Genomic DNA, 12,498 nt, shown 5'->3' with positions numbered 1-12,498 from the left:
GCATGAGTTTTAAGCCACCGGGTCCAGGACGTGAACCCTGGTGGACTACATGGGAGTCCAGTGACATAGCCATTACACTAACTGCTGGTCCTAGGACTTGTATTTTCTTCCAAGGTAGAGAATCAGGGACTGGATTTGCCACTCTTTCTGAAGGAACCCCAAACAAGGAACAACATATGAGATGTTGGTTTTCAAGACACTGGATATCAATGAAGGATAGTGAGCTCTGAAAGATGGGAACAAGGTGAGCCACGAGGAAAAAATTGTATCTGCCTTACCAAGTTCAAGGAAGTAATGAAAAGGATGTGCACTTCAGACCCAGCTCAGAGGACTTGGTCTGTAGTGAGAACAGTGAGTTTCACTCCAATTGCATGATCCCTGTCATCTCCTCCCGCCTCTGGCTCTACCATGACCTGCACTCTGCAAGTAGTAGGTACTATGTGAAGAGTAGAAAAATGCAAACCTTCAAATGGTTCAGTTGCTTCCAGTGTACCCCCAATGAGAAAGCCAATAAGAAACAGAAAACCTAAAAACAGCCAGAGAAAAAGGCATTTGTACAGTGGGACAAATACATCATCTGTGTCGATGACTGTGAATAATTTTATGAGTCAGCTTGACTGGATTATGGGGTACCTAGATATCTAGCTAAATATTATTCCTATAATCTCCTTATCTTCCTGCCTTGAGAGAGTCCCAGTATATCTCTATTTGAAGGAGGCTCAAATAAATCCCAGAAGACACTTTAAGATGAAGAAATAGAGAAGAGAGTAAGGGAAGACCAAGAAGCTGGAGTTACTGGTTAATGAGTTCCATAGAAAAGCAGAGAGATACTCTAAGATCTACAGATGGTTCCCCCTTGAGTATTTAGCTGTGTGAGAAAACTATGTGGGACTGGGCAGAAGCATCTGGAAAGATTAGGGGAGGAGTCCCCAGCACTCATAAGATCAAAGGATAATGGCCAATACCCATACTGAAAACCTCTATGTCTATGGAGAAAGACGTAAAGTAAGCACCATGATCTTTGCTAAGTAGGGAAAAAGAATTACTGCTATACTGGCACTTCCAGTTCCCCCTACCAAGTTAGGTAGTTTAATTGTATCTCACAATGAGAAATAAGTCCGTCAATGGAAATTCACTCTGAACTGACACAGATGCTGGAATTGGCAGACCAGGGTATTAGGATAGCATTACAACTTTATATGTTGATTAAGTTAAGTAGAAACATAGAAAATGTCACAAATATCCAAATTAAAATTCTAGAGATAAAAGTTAGTATGTGTGAGATGAAAACTATGCTATGTAGGACTCATGGAAGATTAGACAGTGCTGAAGAGAATTTTGGTAAACCTAAAGATTAGAAACTATTCAAAATAAGGTATAGAAAGAAGTATAAAGAGAAAAGATAATAAATAAAATGAACGCAGCATCAGTGAATTGTGGGAGAACTTAAAGAAGTATGATGAATATATGATTGGAGTCACAGAATGAGGGTAGAGGGTAGTGATGGAGACAGACAAAACACTACAAAATAATGGCTGAAATTTTTCAAATTAGAGTGAACACAATAAAGCCATGATCTGAGAAGCTCAAGGAATACAAAGCATGAGAAATATGAAGAAAACTATATTAAGGCTTTTCAAAGCCAATGAGAAACAGGAAATGTAAAAGCAGCCAGAGAAACAGGTATTGTACAGTGGGACAAATATTTGAATCATCAGTCTACTTCTTATCAGCAACTATGCAAACAAGAAGAGAGTATACGGAAGTATGGAGGGAAAAACCTGGCAAGCTGGAGTTCTCTACTTAGTGAAAATATCTTCAGAAACTGAAGAAAAATTAAGTATTTTTTAGGACTGAAGGAGGCCAGTGTGGTGACAGTGGTAATGCAATGCTCTTCAATGCTGAGGTCACATAGGAAGGTCCAGGTTATGTCCCGCAGTCTACCTGTTCATGGTGGGTGCATATGAATATGCCCATGATCTGAACTGGCTGAGGCTGGGCGTGGATCACAGCATGAAGACTCTCCTGGGGGTGAGCATGTCTCCTTCTCTCTCTTCCTTTCTCTTGTGGAGGAAGTAAATAAATAAATAAATCCTTATTCTTATAGTTGAGAGAATGAATCACCAGCAGACCTACACTATAAGAAATATTAAAGCAGGACCAGTAGTTGGCATAATGGCTATGTTGCTGGACTCCTCTTTAGTTGAGTGTAGTTTGAGTCCAGGAGTCCAGACCTGGTAGCTTAAACTCACGCTGGGCACATGTGCGTGTGTGCCTGAGATCTCAAGAGGAGAAGGGAGGATAAGGGATTGAAACATGGCCATCCCCCCTGGGGAGTGATTTCTGTCTCTCTATCCCTCTCTGTCTTTCTGGCAAGTGCATGCACCCTATAGCAAAAACCTCTCAAAAAAAAAAAAAAAAAAAAAAAAAAAAAAAAAAAAAAAAAAAAAAAAAAAAAAAAAAAAAAAAAAAAAAAAAAAAAACCAAAAAAAAAAAAAAAAAAAAAAAAAAAAAAAAAAAAAAAGAAAAAGAAAAGAAAAGAAAGAAAGAAAGGAAGAAAGAAATATTAAAGGAAGTCATGCAGGAAGAAGGATGTTAATACAAGAGGGAAATACAGATCTACACAAATGCGTGAAAACTAAAAATGTCACGTAAGAAAATAAGAGATTTTTTCTTTATTCAAATTAACGTTGCTAAACTTAGTTATCATTTCTGGTAGCTTTTCTTTAGTTCACGTGATTTCCGACATAGGTGATCATGTCATCCATACATTTCACTCTTTCTTATCTGGAAGTCTTTTATTTCTTTATCTTGCCTTGTTGTTCTGGCTATTTATTCAGTTCAATGCTGAACAGAAATAGTACACATCCTTGTTCCCCATAGTAAGAGAAAAGTATTCGGTGTTTAATAAGTATGTTAGCTGTAGGTTTTTTATAGATACCTTTTACCAAGTTGAGGAAGTTCCTGCTGTCCTCACTTTGCTTAGAGATTTTATCAGAAATGGATGTCTATTTAATTTTTGTTTGAATCATCATTGACAGCCTCTTGGCCATCCCAGTTTATTTGTGTGGCCCATTCAACTGGGAATGGGAAATGAAGATTAAACAAGGAAACACATCATGACTCTGTCCTTCTAGGTCTCTCTGAGCTGCTTTCAGTGGCAATGTGTTCTTGATGGGGGGAGGACCAGGGCTCCTGCACAAGGAACAGAGCCTTGCCCTTGGAGATCTGAACTCCTGGAGAGCTGGGACTGCATCTCTCTTTGTTCCAGTGAAGCAAAGTGGATGTCCAGGATGCGTTCGTTGAGTAAACGGATGACGTAAAAGATGGGCATAGCCCAGGAGAGCAGCTGTCGTTTGGTTTCTATAGTTCTTAAGATTTTCCCAACGTTTGATAGATTGATGATAGGGACCTCTTGTCCATTTGCTCCTATTCAACCTGAATATCATGTGATGTACTGTGTATTTATTATTATTATTGTGATGTTTTCATCATGTGAGCATGAACAAGAGTTGACTGTGTTCTAGTCCATGGAGCTGATTAGCAAGAAGCCTCTCTCCTGATGAAATGTTTATAATATTTTTAACAAGCTCAACATAAAACACTTATGTATAGAGCACAGGAGGACAGTAGGTGATGTGTGGAGAATGATCTTTGCTACAACAAGGCTCATGGCAGTGTTCTCATCTCTAAAAACCAGGACATGTTTTAGCTGCTTAAATGACTCCACTTGGCTTTCAGCAGGTGCCATCCAGGGTATTTACAGTGCTGTACAGCTGAGGAAAAAAATCACAGGAAAAATCTAGTTGTTTCCTTCTAAGGGTAAACAGGGAATACACCATAACAGTATTTGGAGCAGTCTTAATAAATGATCATTCTATTACTCTCTTTGTCAGGTTGACAGTGTATGTCTCCTGTGAGTAAATTCTTGGTGGTACTCAACTGAAACAACATTTCAAATATAGGCAACACGTTGGTAACAAACACAGCCCACAGTATGTGCTCAGAATAAGGACAATTAAAAATCTAGCCAGTTTCTTTATTTCCATCGAGTATTAATTCTTTAGTTTTCACATTTAGGAAAAATGATCTGCCATTGATAGTCACTTAGTTAAATACTTTCTACCTGTGGCAAAGAAACCGTTAACTGCATTAAAGAAATATGAATTTTTCTTATATTATTTTACTGGGAATCATAGAAGTACTGAAAAGTTTCAAACGAAATATTTCATACAACATGCTTGTTGAAAGGGAGAGGGAGTAAGCACCTACCCTGCCCCTTAATGGGGTGTGGTCATGCTGCAATCCCTTCTCCATCCTGCCAGTATTTGGGGCACACATGCATACACACTCAATGTGTTTTTTAAGCTACTGTGGCTGGGATTCAAACTGGTTGGCCACACATGATAAGACTCCCTTAAGCAGTAGGCTACAGAGCCAACACTAACTTCTTTAAATACTGAAAAAAAAAAAAAGCTAGAAAACATAAGGCAACTGGATCCCATATGGCCAACTGCGTGGTTCAAATCCCAGACATGAAGGCTTAAAAGTCAAGTTGGATGCGTGTGTGTGTGTGCCCAAAATCCTGAAAGGAGGGGAAACTGGAGGAGAAGGGAGTACACATGACTATTCCTCATTGGGGCGGGGGGAGTGCTTTCTCACTTTCCCTGTCTCTTTCTCTCACTCTTCAGTGAATATATGTGCTCTCTGGCAAAATCTAAAAAATCAAACAAAACTGAAAAACAACCCTATGAAAAAGACTAGAATGAAAAAGACTGACAATACTAAGAACTGACAGACTCAGAGGAATAAAAACTCTGCAGCACTGCTGCTGGGAATGTAAAATGGTATACCAACTCTAGAAAACAGTTTGACAGCATTTTATTTTATTTAATTAAAGGGGGGAGAGGTTTTTGCTATAGGGCATGTGCGCTTGCCAGAAAGACAGAAAGACAGAGAGACAGAAAGCGAAAAATCACCCCGCAGGGGGGACAGAAACACCAAAATCCCTTCTCCTCTGTTCTCCTCTTGGGATCTTGGGCACACACATGCCCAGCATGTGTTTAAGCCACCGGGTCTGGGACTCGAACCATGGTCGACTACATGGGAGTTCAGCGACATAGTCATTACGCTAACTGCTGGTCCCCCCCCCCTTTTTTTTTTTTGACAGCATTTTAAAAAGTGAAATGTACACTTATCTTATGACCAGTCATTCTAATTCTGGATACTTCCCAAGAGAAATGAAAGCATATGTCTGTTCATATGTTTTGTACATGTACAGAAGTTGTACATATATGTCACAGTGGACCTAGTTGTAACAACCAATGACTGACAGTGATCCAAATGACTATCCACAGATGAGGTGATAAACTCAGTGTGGTATATGCATGTAATGGAATTACATTCAGCAATAAAAAAACAACAAACGATTTATACATGCTGTATAATAGATTATCACCTAAGACGTCATGCAGAAAGTATCCATAAAGTTCTTAGGTTTAGGTGGATGATCTACTTCAAATTAGTGTTTCACTGTAGATTAGTTTGCAATTTCTAGATGAATTCCACAAAACTGAGGCAAGACCCTTTTGAATGCTCTACCTAATGTTCCATGAAATACCTAGCCCGTGGGTACAGGTACAATTCTTGGCTTCATATGAGTGGCCAGTACTGTTCTCTCTCTAATCCTTTCAATGGTTCTTGTTCTTGTTCTGGCCTCAGGTAATTTCCTCACATGCATTCATTAATTAGTATTCAGTTTTATTTTCCTTGGGGACCCTTTGTGGAGCTCTAAAGTTCTCTCACCGTGTAGCTCTCTTCCTTCCTGTGAACTTTAGTGGACTTGTTCTTCTTGTACTCTCAGTGTCATCTTTTTATTCAAGTCCTGGCTCTCCCTGGATTTCCCATCCATGCATATCGTTTTGAAAATTCTCCCAAAGCAAGAAGCTCAGAAGTTGCAAGGCTCATCTATTGTTTTCTTTCTGTAAGGGAGTCACTTAATTTCCAGATGTTCAGTCTTCTGTATTTTGCCTGTTTGTTGGTTGCTTCATATATTTTGTTGTTTCATCTATTTCTTATAATTCCATTCTCATTGGAAGTGCAAGTTTATAAGACAGCATATTTAAGTATAAAATACATGTTAAAATATTAAAAACAACATAAACGCTCAAACCAGTTGGTTAAATTGATAATATAAATCAATTTAACTCACATAATAACAGAAAAAGATATTGGATGAACTAACAAAGCAAAAATCCTAATTTCTGTGACACAACTAAGATAACATGTTTTAGAAAGTTCAAACTAAAAGTTATAGATAGCTATATGTTAGGTAAATACAGAGAACAAGAAAAACCAGGATTGTACTCTCCATAGCTACAGCAGGTATTGTCAGAGACTGTTCACAACTCCTCATCTTTCTACTTTCCTGCATGTTAGCCTAAACTCCAATGTTCAGCATCTAATGTCTTTGCACAATCGCTTTCTCTGGCATCTAGAGTCTTCATTGTTCTCTACGTGGAGGGCCAAAAATGTTGTTGAAGAATTATTATCCTCTAGGGCAGTTCAGAGCCAATCAATGATGGCAGTTGGCACATAAATATTCCAGCTCCTTCTCCCCTTGGATGAGATAACTCTGTGGCACATGTATTACACTGATAACTGGAATCTCCAAGTGGAATAGGCTGCAGTGGTCCATAATGGTAAATGACTTTACAATGCTCTTGGCTTTCACTTCCCCTGGCTCGCTTTCTGCTATGGTTTGGATATGGTTTGTGTCTGCCAAAGCTCATGTAGAAACTGAATCGCTAACATCAGGTGGTGGGGGCTATAAGAGGTGATTATATTGATTAAGTTGTTAAGGTGGAGGACCAGTGGATGGCATAATGGTTATACCCTTGGACTCCCACGTAGTCAACCAGGTTTCAAGTCCTGGACCCAGTGGCTTAAAACTCATGCTAAGTGTGTATGTGTCCATGCCCAAAATTCCAAGAGGAGACTGGAGGAGGACTGCAGCATATCCATGCCCCCTGTGTGTGTGTGTGTGTGGGGGGTGATTTCTTACTTTCTGTCTCTCTGGTGAGCACACATGCCCTACAGCAAAACTCTCTCTAAGTAAGTAAATAAATAAATAAATAAAACATACATACATCATGTCCAGGCATGAAGATGCACAGTGTCACTGCTAGAGACTGGAAGTTACATGGGAAGCCCAGGTTCTGCTCCCAGGACAACCTGAGCATGCTGGACACGGTTGTGGCACCTGCAGCCCTGGCTAATTGAGAAGCTGGTACAGGAGGATTACAATATGATGAGGCCCTGTGAAAAATACCTCTCTGTCTATTTTTCTGTTTAACTTTCTCTCTCCTCTCTTTTACATAAAAAAATATACAAGGCTACTTCAAAATGTACTTGGAAAAATGGAATTAATGTCCAGTGTATTTTACTGCACAATTTTTTTGGGAAATCCATGCGTAGTTTTTTTCATAATGAGCATTTTCTGTGACCTTTTTGAAGGTCTGTAATCATATTATATAAAAGCCAGTTTCTTCCAATGGGGAAACCTTAGAGGCAGTTCCAACCACAACAGAAAGGGCAAGGATGCCTCCCGCCTCCACTCCTGTTTACCAGCACACTGGAGGCATTAAAGCAGTGCAAGTAGAAGCATGAAACCAAGGAAGAGAGAAAACTTTCTCTATTTACAAGTGACATCTGCGACTGGAACAGAGTGATATCTAAAAAATCAAAAATATCGATGAAAGTACTTCCACAAACAAGACAATAATTTATAAGGTATTATCAATAACCTTCACATATTCCAGCACAAATATTTGATGATGTGATGGAATAGCAAATATCTATTATTACAACAGCAAAAATGTAATAAAACAAGATAGCTAAAAGAAAATCCATATGACAAAAATCTACAAAACAAAATAGACTTGGACAAATGGATATTAATGTGCTTACATATGGACATAAACATATATTGTATTTATCTTCTCAAATTTAATTTAAAACTAATTGCTAGCTCACTAGAAATACCATTTCCCCCAAAGTTAAGCAAGTTTTGATTAAAAAATTGATTTGGAAGAACAGATGATCCAGACTAACGAGGAAATTCTGAAAATAAAGAAGGTTTTTGAAGGGTCTAATGTATTAGAACACAATTTATTATCTATGACTAAACCAGTGTGTTATTTATGCATAGAGAGATAATTACACAGAGAGGAAATACAGAAATAAATACAATCACACATGAACATTTAGGGAGTTGGCAGTGGAGGAGGAAATGGACAGAATAAAGCTACTATCAGTATTTATAAAACAAAATAGAACATTCTGGTTGTGGATTGGCATAAGGATGAGAGAGATAGGTGTTAAGAATGCTTCTTTGGTTTCTGGCTCATGTGATGGGGGTGGGGAGTGGCAAAAGTTAACAGGTAATTGCATGACCTACTGCCCAATCTTAGTCATGCCTGAAACCAGGCATACCTTGGAGTTATCACAAGTTCAGTTCCGGAGCACAGCTGTAAGGTGAATCCTGCCATACAGTAAGTCACTCAAACTTTTTGACTTCCCAGTGTGTATAAACGTTATGTTTACATAATAGTCTATTCAGTGTGCTATAGCATTTTTCCTAAAAAGAAAATGTACTCAACTCAATTAAAATTATTTCTAAAAATGTTAAAAACCATCTGATCAAGTTGTCATGTTTTTGCTGCTGGGGGTTGTCTCGATGCCAATGACTGCTGGTTAATCAAGGTGGCGATTACTGAAGGTGTGGGTGGCTGTGACAATTTCTAAAAATAAGACAAACAGTGAAGTTTGTGACATAGGTGAACTCTTTCATAAAACTTCCTCTCTAGCATGCTATGTTATTTGCTAGCAATTTACTCACAGTAGAAATTCTTTCAAAATTGAGGTTACCCTCCCCAACCTGACCACTTCTCTATCAGCTAAGTTTAGGTGATATTCTAAGTCCTTTGTAGTCATTTTGAGGATGTCCACAGCATATTTACCGAGAGTAGTTACCATCTTAAAACAAACCACTGTCTTTACTAATCCATAAGAACTCCTTTTCATTCAAGTTTTATCATGATATATAGGGAACCAGCAGTTAGCGTAATGGCTACGTCACTGGACTCCCACGTAGTCGACAGCTGTTCGCGTCCCGGACCCAGTGGCTTAAAACTCACACCGGGCATGTGTGCGTGTGTGCCCAGGATTCCGAGAGGAGAATGGAGGAGAAGGGATTGTGGTGTGACCATCCCCCTGGGGGGTGATTTCTCGCTTTCTGTCTCTATGTCTCTCTCTGTCTGTCTGGCGAGCGCACGCAACCTATAGCGAAAACCTCTCCAAAAAAAAAAAAAAAGATATATATAGTAATTCAGTCACATATTCAGGGTCCACTTCTAATTTTATTTCTCTTGCTATTTCTACCACACCTGCACTTACATCTCCACTGAAGTCCTGAAACCTTCAAAAATCATGAACGAGGATTGGAATCAACTTCCTCCAATCTCCTAGTAATGTTGATATTTTGATCAAGTTCCATGATTCATTAATTTTCTTAAAGTCATCTGGGATGGTGAGCCTGTTCCAGAAACTGTTCAATTTACTTTACCCAGATCCATTGGAGGAATTACTATGGATGGCAACTATATAGCTTTACAAAATGCAAAAATTCTTTTCCTCCTCCCTCTCTTCCTCCTCTTCTCCTTCTCCTTCTTTTTCTTCTTTTTAATTTGCATGAGGACCCACACACTCACCAGAAAGACAGAGAGAGAGAGAAAGGGAAAGCAAGAAACACTCCCTCACCCCATAATAGGGCATGGTCATACTACAATCCTTTTCCTTTTATTTCTCCCTTCTTTCAGAATTTTGGGCATACATGCCCAGCATGTCTTTCTTTTTCTTTTTCTTTCTTTCTTTCTTTCTTTCTTTCTTTTTTTTTTTTTTTTTGCTAGAGAGAGAGAGAGAGTCAGAAATCATTCTCCAGGGGGATGGCCACACTACAATCCCTTCTCCTCCATTCTCCTCTTGGGATTTTGGGCGTGCACGCACATGTACTCAGCATGATTTTCAAGCAACTGGGTCAAGGACTCAAATTGCAATCTCCCATGTGGGAGTTTGGTGCCTTAACTACCACACTACTTATTGTTCCCTCTCAGAATGCTTTTTAAGCAACCAAGACCAGGACTTGAACTGCATGGTTGGACACGTGAGATCCATCTACCCTAACCACCAGGCTATGGTGTAGCTCACAAAATGTATTTCTTAAGTAATAAGACTTAAAAGTCAAATGACTACTCGGTCCGTGGGCTACTGAGTGAATATTGTGTTAGGAGGCATGAAAACAGCATGCATCTCCTTGTATATCTCCATCAGAGCTCTTAGGTGACTAGGAGCATAGTCAATGAGCCATACTATTTTAAAAAGCATCTTTTATTTTTTCTTTTTTCCTGAGAAGTAGCTCTGAATAGTGGGTTTAAACTATTCATTAAACTGGGGTCAGTGAGTGGTGTGGTAGTTAAGGTGCTGAACTCCCACATGGCCAGACACGGTTTGAGTACTTCACCCAGCAGCTTGAAAAATCACACCAGGTCCATGTGTGTGCATGCCAAAAATACCGAGAGGAGGATGGAGGAGGAGGGATTGTGACATGGCCATCTCCCCTGAGCAGTATTTCTTTTCCTCTCGGTGGTGATTTCTTTTCCTCTCTCTGCCTCCAGTCTCCATGCATGCACACACTCTAAGGCAAAAACTTAAAACAAAAATTTAGGAAGCCATGCTATAAATGAAAGTGCTATCAACTAGGTGGCGGTGTTCTTTTGTTAGAGTACAGGAAGAGTAAGTTTAGCATAATCCTTATGAACCGTAGGATTTCTTTCTAGCTATGGAAGTCCTAGATGCATCTCCTTCCGTTGTTTTGTGTACATTGAAAATCTATTGTTTCCTGTAGCCACTTTCTTCAATTATCTTAGCTAGATCTTCTGGATTTCTCTCTGTGGCTTCTACATCAGTCCTGTGGTTTTCACCTTGCACTTTTATGTTATGGAGATGGTTTCTTTCCTTAAACCTCTTGAACCACCTCTGCTAGCTTCAAAGTCTTTTTCTACAACTTCCTCACCTTTCTCAATCTTCATAGACTTGAAGAGAGTGAGGGCTTGCTCTAGATTAGGCTTTGGTTTATAGGAATATTGTAGCCCATTTGATCTTCTATCCAGATCACCCATACTTCCTCCATATCAGCAACAATGCCATTTTACTTTCTTATTATTTGTGTTCACTGGAGTAGCACATTTAATTTCCTTTAAGAGCTGTCCCCTTGCATTCTACTCCTGAAACCTACTCCTGGTGAATATGCTGTGAATATCATTGAAATAACTACAAAGGATTTAGAATATTACCTAGACTCAGTTGATAAACTTGGCTCACATTTTGGTATGAGGCCTAGCTTTTGGTCCGTCTCAGATTTCAACATGTTTTCCACACGAAGCTTGATCATTTCTAGGTTTTGATTGAAAGTGAGAGATGTACAGCCCTTTCCTTCATTTGGACACCCAGAAGTCCTTGTTGGGCTATTAATTGGCTTAATTTCAATTTATACTGATTGGCAAGATAGAATTCAAACTCCAATTAAGGTTGATATTTTGATCTAGTTCTGTAATTCACTAATTTTCTTAATGTCGTCTAGATTGGTGAGTCTTTGCCATAAAGTTTGCAGTTTACTTTGCCCAAATCCATCAGAGAAATCACTATGGATGGCAACTATATAGCTTTTTCAGGTAACAGGGAGGATCAAGGAGGAGAAAGATGGGGAAACAGCTGATCAGTGGAGCAGTCAGAGTACACATCACATTTATCAATTATGTTTTCCTATATAGGCATGTCTTGTACTCCCCTCCAAACAATACAACAATAACATTATTGATCACTGATCACAGATCACTATAACAGACACAATAAAAATTCTGAAATATTGCAAAATTTACCAAAATGTGACATAGAGACACAAACTAAGCACATGCTGTTGAAAAAAATGGCACTGATAGACTTGCTTAACAAACTTCCAATTTGCAAAAAGTGTAATACCTGCCAAGTTCAATAAAACAAGGCATAATAAAACTTAGGTATACTTGTGTTGGGAATGCAAAAAAGATCTCTGATCACAGTTAAGTCAATGACAAAAATACAATAAAAAAAACCACAATGTAACCTATCATTCTGTTAACTGTACTGATTTCATATGAATGATGAAGTATCTTGTGGCTTCTCAGTTCACTACACTTTATTAGCCTAGTTCATGGTTGCTGACTCTTGATTCTTGTCTTAGGCATGTATGGGATAGCTTGGTGGGTTCATGTCTGTTTTCAGTTTCTAACATGTTCTAGGACCCTCGAGCATGAGCTCAATCTTGTTGGCAGTCAGGAAAGCCCTTTTCCCTTGACCCAAGACACACCGCCAATTCTTGGCTTTCTCCTCAACAGTCTTACA

This window comes from Tupaia chinensis, unplaced genomic scaffold (assembly GCF_000334495.1).
Source record: "Tupaia chinensis unplaced genomic scaffold, TupChi_1.0 Scaffold139072_1, whole genome shotgun sequence".
Lineage (NCBI taxonomy): Eukaryota > Metazoa > Chordata > Mammalia > Scandentia > Tupaiidae > Tupaia > Tupaia belangeri.
This window is presented reverse-complemented; position numbering follows the sequence as displayed.